The sequence below is a fragment of the Schistocerca gregaria genome, chromosome 4 (genome assembly GCF_023897955.1).
Source record: "Schistocerca gregaria isolate iqSchGreg1 chromosome 4, iqSchGreg1.2, whole genome shotgun sequence".
NCBI lineage: Eukaryota > Metazoa > Arthropoda > Insecta > Orthoptera > Acrididae > Schistocerca > Schistocerca gregaria.
Genome location: NC_064923.1, coordinates 82819803 through 82828107, shown reverse-complemented (window position 1 = coordinate 82828107; position 8305 = coordinate 82819803).

Genomic DNA, 8305 nt, shown 5'->3' with positions numbered 1-8305 from the left:
ACTAAATTATATTGCTACTGAAAAAGAACTATTGGAAATTGTATGGAGTATTCACAAATTTCAAATACTAGTATGGGGATCAGAAATCCATGTTTATACCGATCATAAAGTTCTATCCTTTCTAATGAGTAGTCGATTATTATACAGTAGGTTATGTGATGGATGCTCTTCCTTCAGAAATATGATATTAGGATACAATATGTAAAAGGTTCCAAGAATATTGTACCTGATGCTTTGTCTAGGCTACCCATAGGAATGGAAGAATTAAAATGTACGGAAGGACTTGGCGTTATTTTTGCAATTAATTTTGTGTCTGCAGTATCTGAACATCAGAGTAAAAGAGATGGCTCAAAGAATAACAGAAAATATTCATCATGATCCCTATTTTGCAGAAATATTCTCTATGTGTATCCAGAACTCCTTACCTCCTATTCAAGCAGGAAAATGGAAAATTATAGGTCTTAATTTGTATTAGAGAGACAGCATGGCATCACAACATTGGCGCTTATGCATTCTGAAGGTAATGGAAGATGCACTTGTGTGGTATGTTTATACAGGATATGGACACCAGAATCAAAAAGTTTATAACCGGTATGAATAAGTTGTATTGTTTTAAGAAGGTAGGGCATAAAATAGCATCTTTAATTAGAACCTGTGAAATATATCAGAAAGTGAAAGAGAATAATACTCATGTGAAATACAATGTATCCTACTATTCCTAAGTCGTTACACAACCTCACAGCAGCAGATTGCTTTGGACCAATTCCAAAAGGAAAGGGAGGAATATTATACATTTTGGTCATCATAGAGTGCTGGTCGAAGTATCTTAAACGATACCCCATCAAAAGAGTAAATACACAGACAGTTATGCACTGTTTGCAACAATACTTTCTGGAAGTAGGTAAACCAATACGGTTTCTTATCGATAATGAACCACACATGAGTAACGAATTTAAAGAATTCCTAATATGGGAAGCTATTCGACAAGTTTTGATATCTAACTATAAATCATCATCAAACACGTTTGAAAGGGTAATGAAAAAAACAAGAAAATTATGCCATACTTAGTGTCATGAGAAACATACTTTGTGGGCAACAAAAATTAAGGACTTAGAACTCATCCTAAATGAATTACCACGCCTATCGACTGGGTTGGCACCTTTAGAAGTTACAGGCAAAATTTTTATAGGACAACCTCTAATTATGTGCTATAATTGGCCTGAACAACCTAGTGTCTACTATGAAGTAAATCAGGAAATAGTTTCTAAAAATTTAATTGAAAAAGCACAAAAAAGAGTAAATAAGCATAATGAAAAGGCTGTAGAACCTCAGTAAAAGTCGATGACCTAGTTCTTATCACATATTCAAAGCTCTGCTCTGAAAAAAGAGACCCATAAGTTTTTTTCAAAAATATGAAGGACCATACCGAGTACAAAAGGTGATCCATCCTAAGACATTATTTTTAGTAGATCCCACAACTGGATCAGAGAAAGGGAAGTACATTGTAAAAGACGTAAAGTTGATAATCCCCCAGGGATGTTCTGAGTTCTGAGTTAGCGGGCACAGTGACAACCATTGGATCCCAAGTTGCTTTCGGTATTTCTTCCAAAATAGTTTTCCCGCATCGATTTCCTTTGAAATCTTATACTATTCTGTCATCCATTCCTAAAATCTGTCCTATAATTTTATTACTTAGAAAATCAGATATGACAATGAAGTAGAAAACTATCCAGGAGAATCCCAGAATAAGAAGGAAAGTGGTATTGGGTTGAAAATAAAACGAATTAAGTATTATATGTGTGGAAAATATATTACAATGTGACTAACTAAATAGTTATTATACAATAGTGTACAAATTTTCTATTTTGTATATAATATTTTATATCTTTTATGAAATGTGCTGTATATGCCAAGGTTTGTATCAATTTTGAAAGGGGTGGTTAACATAGATAAAACATGGTTTATGAGAACACATAAATCACGGCTAACACAGAACATACATCACACCTTTCAAAAAACCTTCACAAAGAAGTGTGCCTGATTCTTCACCATTTGCTATTTCCATAGGGTTGCTAAGATTTCATTGCGGACCTCAGGGTGAAGGTGGGAATGTTCATTCTGTAGGAGATAATTTAACACCAAACCTCCTTCAGGGTCTCACTCAAGTACGTGAGAGGTAGTTGTCCTGGGGAAAGGAGGTGGGAAGGGTTTCCTGTCTGTGGAGCGATCTTCTTTCTCTTCTTCGATCTTAGCAACTACATCCATTTTTTTCCTTTTTTACTTCTCATTTGAGGACCTATTTTTTTCCCTATTTCCATATTCACTAACTTCTATCGCTGAAGTCCTTCTTGGTTTACGTGGTTTCTAATAACCTACATCTTATCTTTACCTAAGAAGGCCGAATAATCACGTCTGCATACACACTAGAATACCCCTATACACAAAGATTGAAATTACAGACTAGAAACCTATTACGATGTGAGAACCGCCAGGTGTTGTAGGGGAAAGAATATGTGCACATAGGAATATATATAAAAACTATGATGGTTCTACATCATTTGTTTTTTTTTAATTTTTTGTTGGTATATATACGAAGAGGTGTATATAAAGAAAGAATAGAGGCTTTCAACTCATGCACAAAGAGAGACAAAAGCACATGAGTTAGTGGAATAACTATAAGGAAGTAATGAGTAGGGGATGGACAAAGAAGAGGCGTGAGCAAAGAAAGAGAACATAAGCTAGTGTGGAATTAATCGTGATAGTCATTTAAGAAAAGTCAGTGTAATTAAAGCTCTGAGGAATTGATTGATTTTAGGATAGTGGGACTTAAATGGTGTATGTGTACATATTATCTATGGAGAGTATAGAATTTGATAAGTAGAGGAGGGATCTAGGGAGTAAATGATGCAGTAAAACTGAATGCAAAGTGTAAAGTAGACTTTTATTTTTACCAGAGAATACTTAATTACAGTACACATAGAAATGTATAGTAGGGTAATGAACCATGATGCCTACTCAGAAAGGATAAAGGGGGCATACCTGGCATTTGCAAAGTATATAGGGCAGGCGTACCTACATGGAGATAGGACGACCTGTGGCCTAGAAAGTAGGAAGGGGCGTACCTACCAAAATGGAAAGAGTAAGTGCTCTAATAAGGTCAACCAACAGGCAAGGTATGTATAGGTACTGATCCTAGAAGAAGGGGACAGTACCGTGACAATTTCACAAGATTTTATAGAAATTATTGTGGAAAGTAGGAATCCTATGCACAACTAGCATTATTATATTACATATGAATAAATGAGTGTCAAAAGAACAGTTTCATTTCGCCCAGAGTTCCTCCAAACTACAAGCTACGAACTACTACAAAGAACGAGAACAGAAAATAGATTACTCAGGTGTCATGAACGCCTGAATTTTGTGATTGGAAGTAGGAAATAGTCCACACGATTCCTAAATACTAGTTAAGCTTACGAAATCATGAATGAATACTCAGGTTTTGATATAAGTGAGAATAAAATAAAGAAACTCTCTGCTAAAGATTGTCCTAGAGAAAACAAAGGGTTGTTATTGAAATGGAACACACACACACACACACACACACACATATATATATATATATATATATATATATATATATATATATATATATATATATATATATATATACCTAGCTAAAATGTAAAACATTGTCATGTGTGATATTATGTACATAATGATTATGTATAAAATATCTCTTGTTCGATATGAGGGGGGCAGGGGGGAGATGTAGTGATTCGAGAATTTCTGCATAAATTCTAGAACCACTCGGCCTTCTACCGTCTCTAACATGAGACATTTTGGATATAAGTGTGATAGAGTGTAATCTTACCTACTGCTGGGTCACATGTTTGTGTGTTCAGGTTGGAAATGAGGCACGAGCAGAATGTAGATTCAGCGGTCGAACTGCACCAAAAAGTAGTTGTCGATTGATCCATGGAAGTTTAGTGAAAGTGGACAGAACCATGGAGTGTTTATGCTATTATGTTCTAATTGTGCTTTGGCCAGTGTTATAGTAATGTGAACAGTTGAAAAAGAGGCATTAAAATTTTTTGTCTTAGCCTTGGTGAAGGGAAGACGTGTATTCTGCTTCATTTGAGAATGGACATTCTTTTTAAGCCAACTTTTTCTCATTTGTAACTTATTTTGTTTCTAATGCGTGGAGAGACAAGAAGCTTACAAAACAGTATTTTCTATGTGAAGCGTGGAATTGGTAAAATGTCTGAAGTTAAAATATATGTTGTTAATTGAAACAAATGAAACTTGGTATATCTACTTATTTTTATAAGTAGAAAGAGTCTTAATAAATTTCTAGCAGCATACTTCAGAGAAGAAGTGAAAGAGAGTTTGCAGCAGCAGGCTAACCAGCAAGGAAGGTTGGCCTAGCATCTCAAGTAAGTCATCTTGGAAAGGAAGTGGAAGTTTGCATACATACTTCAACATTTTAAGTCATTCATACCATTCGACGTGGCTCAGGTCTTGTCTGACAAACAAGAAGCAAAAGGATTAGGCCCACAACATCTAATTCCATAAATTATGCGTCTGAGTGGGATACAATTTCGCAAGGCTTAATCTGAGGGCCAATCTTGATTTTCTTTTATGTAAATGATTTATCTCTCAATATCAGTGCTCAACTGGTGACAGAAATTCTACATGGTGTAATAAACACACTGAACAACCTAGATACATTGTTTCAAGAAAACGGCCTTAAGCTTAACATTTCAAAGACTTTGTTTACACATTTTAAAACCAAACAATAAAAAAATCAGTGTCATTAGAACTGCATATAAAAGTGAAGCTACTGAAGAAGCTCAGTCTATCAAATTCAATAAAGAAAAAGCTAAATGATCTTCTGGCGGAAAAATGCTACTACTCAATTGCGGAATTTATGAATGACGAGACGATCGTTTGAACAATATGACTATAGTCTGCTTAAAATTACTTTAGGACTGACAGTTCAGCAGGAACATGTGGAGGTGTGGAGCAGATTTACCATGTCCGGCATGGAACTAATGCATAATCCTGCTTTTCATTCTACTTACTCACACTCACAAACTACAAACTATGTAACTTACATCAATATGTTCTGGAAGAACTGCACTATCTTTTCATTTCAGTTTTATTGCTGCAATAAATTATTATAGTGGTATATGAGCAGTTTATGAAAATGCATTTTATGATAACATTGTCAAATTTTCATCACATGAGAACCTTTTTTGCTATAGATGTTAGATGAACACATTAAGTGAATGTAATCTTAAACATACATCAAATTTTCATCTATTCCAAACTGAAACTCTGTCAGAGTTTTATAACATGAGTTAATTTCAGTTAAATATGATGTACAATGATCCACTCACATGTCCAATACCAATGCTTTCATTATGAAAAACAGAATGCTATGTTTATAATTAACATATAATTAAAATTTCTTATCTGCATGCTAGTTTCTAACACCAAAAATATAAGATATATGTATGTTTACCACAGTGAGAAAATTTGTCTTAAATAGGTCAACCAATATTGGGAGGAACAAAAGCAATACAGAAAGCATTATGTCAGTATTGCAGCAGTTATATTGTAAACAGTAATGTGTGATATAAATTGAATTTCTTAAATGAACCACATGCGGAATTAGTTGCTGATAAGGCCTTTTTATTAAAATGTAAAAATTCGCAAAATGATAATTTTGTCATGTCGCTACTTTCCATTGCAAATTACCCACTTCAGACATGTAGCTGAGTTTGGCTATACTTCATTTCTATTGTGATAATGGAGAAACTCTGCTAACATTACTCTTGTCATTATGACAAATGCTTGAAGCAGCACTGTGCCTGTAACTTTTATTATTTAATGAAATAATCATTTCCTCCACAGATTGTTTAGTTATGTTCGTTGACCTTCTTCCAGTCTTCAGGCATTATGTTCCTAACAGTGTCTCTCATGATTGCTTAAACTACAGAAATGGTATATTATTATTATTCCTGACAATGCACGTTTTTAACATGGGCTCATATTAATTCTGTTGGGTTGACATGTCAGATGTATGGTGGTCGCTTTTACCCATATGTTTTTGCCAGTTTGTAGATTTCATACCATGGGGAACTGTGTTCTTTGAAGAGATATCACTTCCACAAGCTCCACTTTTCTAAGATTATTAATTTACAACAGTGTTTCAATGCTGAAGACAATCAATCATTTCCTCCATTTGTTTTGTCATGGTAGCCTTACCAACAACTGAACGGTAAGGAGCAATTATCTAAAACAATTGTTGACCGTTTTCCCAGGTCTTGAATTAGTGAGTCTATGAACGACTTTGTAAACATAGTATGGTCCATTTCTTCTTGATAATCCCCTCTCTCCTTTTATTTAAAAACCAGGAGACCTTTTGAGAGAAAACCTTGCAAAAATAACCTGTGGCACAAAGAGAAAGTCTGTCCCTCTTGCCAGAAGGCATTTCCTTATTACTTTACTTTTGTCACCTCCTCAGCCCTGCCTGACAACAAAACCACAATTGATCCACATTTTATGAAACCACACTACTTCGACGCTATTCATGCCACACATCGGCCTAAAAAGGCGGCATCGCCATGCAGATACACCCTCCCTCTCCATCAACAGCTTATATCCACAGAACTGACCATACTAGAATGCTAGGTCATGCAATACTGTGTGCAACTGTCTTGTAGAAGACCTGATTCCTTGATGGTGACTATTATCATGATGAGTTTCGGATTTTTCTTTTTACGATAGTAATCATAAACAAGATGAACAATCGCATCCTCAGCAAATAAATCTGTATTAGTAATCCGCTTATCCATACAACGGTTTTTCCCAAGTATTTCAAGCTTCTATTTTCCAGCTTCCTTTTCGTATTGAACACCTCCTTGCCAATCTTCACAATAGTCTTTCCATGTTCAGAGCTGCAGCACTTCAATCGATTATATTGTTAACGTAGAGCACCAGGCCTCTATTAAGTTTTTCAGTCTCAAAATATGTACGTAACGCGCAAACTATGTATATTCCCTGGCCAAGAGAACTACATGAAGCGTTTCCACTCGTAACTTTCGACGAACTTCCTTCTGACATTGTTCTGCACTGCACAACAAGTATCAATAACGACAAATATAATAATGTCTACAACAGTAAAAATTGCAAACAAGCAAAATGGTACGGTGCAACGATCAAGTAGGACAGCAACCTGTCTGAAACTCGAACACAGTGCAAGCGGGAAGTGTCGTGGTGGTGGGGTGAACGTTTGACAACTTTGGGCGCTTGCTGTGCCTACGTGTATAGTGAGGTTTTCGGCATGCGGTCCGTTGCCTCCAAGGGTACCTACTGGTTCCGCTGTAGCCGACAGTCCTAAAGTTTTGAACATACCATACTTGATCTCACAGTCTTGTGTACAATATTACATACAGAAAATAATGTACTGGTGCATCATGAGGAAAACAATTTAATGTTTTCGTGTTCAACGTAAACCTGTGCTGGTAAAAATAGTGTTACAGAATTATATAATAAATATGTACAGTCCTATCATAAGGCAAAAATTGAGATATCTCCTGTACAATACGATAGTATGATCTGTAAAATATATCTTATGAAATGAATAAAATACAAATTGAATAAAAGTATAATATTCGAGTAAAACACTGTATTAGAAGCAAAAAGGTATAATAATAATAACAAAACAGATGAAGAACATTCTTGAAAAAAATCCCACTCATCATATAGCATTTGCAATGTCTCACGAAAACGAACTGGACAATAAAATACGCATTAAGAAGTACGAAATCCTGGGATGTAACATGTGTGAGCACAGTGAAAATTTCCCGTGTTCCCAGACGGCGTTACAATCCCCTCCCAATGTAAGCCTCAAAACTTTCTCCCTAAGAAACACCGACGCTTCGTTTCTTTACTTTGACGGCCTATTTGAATTCGCCCATTTGAAATGCATTGTGGAATGTGGAAAGTTTTGAAATTACGTCCAGTGTGAATCTTCGAAATTTGCCGAAAACATCAATTACGATATGTCTCTTCATTTGAAAATAACAGAAAACTTTACAGAACTGGTGACTGGTTGTATCTGATGTGTTTGCAAACGTAATACGACATGTGAAAATACATTAAACATGAGCCCCATATCTTTGTGATTTCTCAATTACTGGGTTTAAAGTGAACGAATGAACATTGCATTTACTTGTGGAGCAAATTGATAGTAGGATCACAATTACCAATCCAGTAACAAATAGGTAATTTTTAAGCA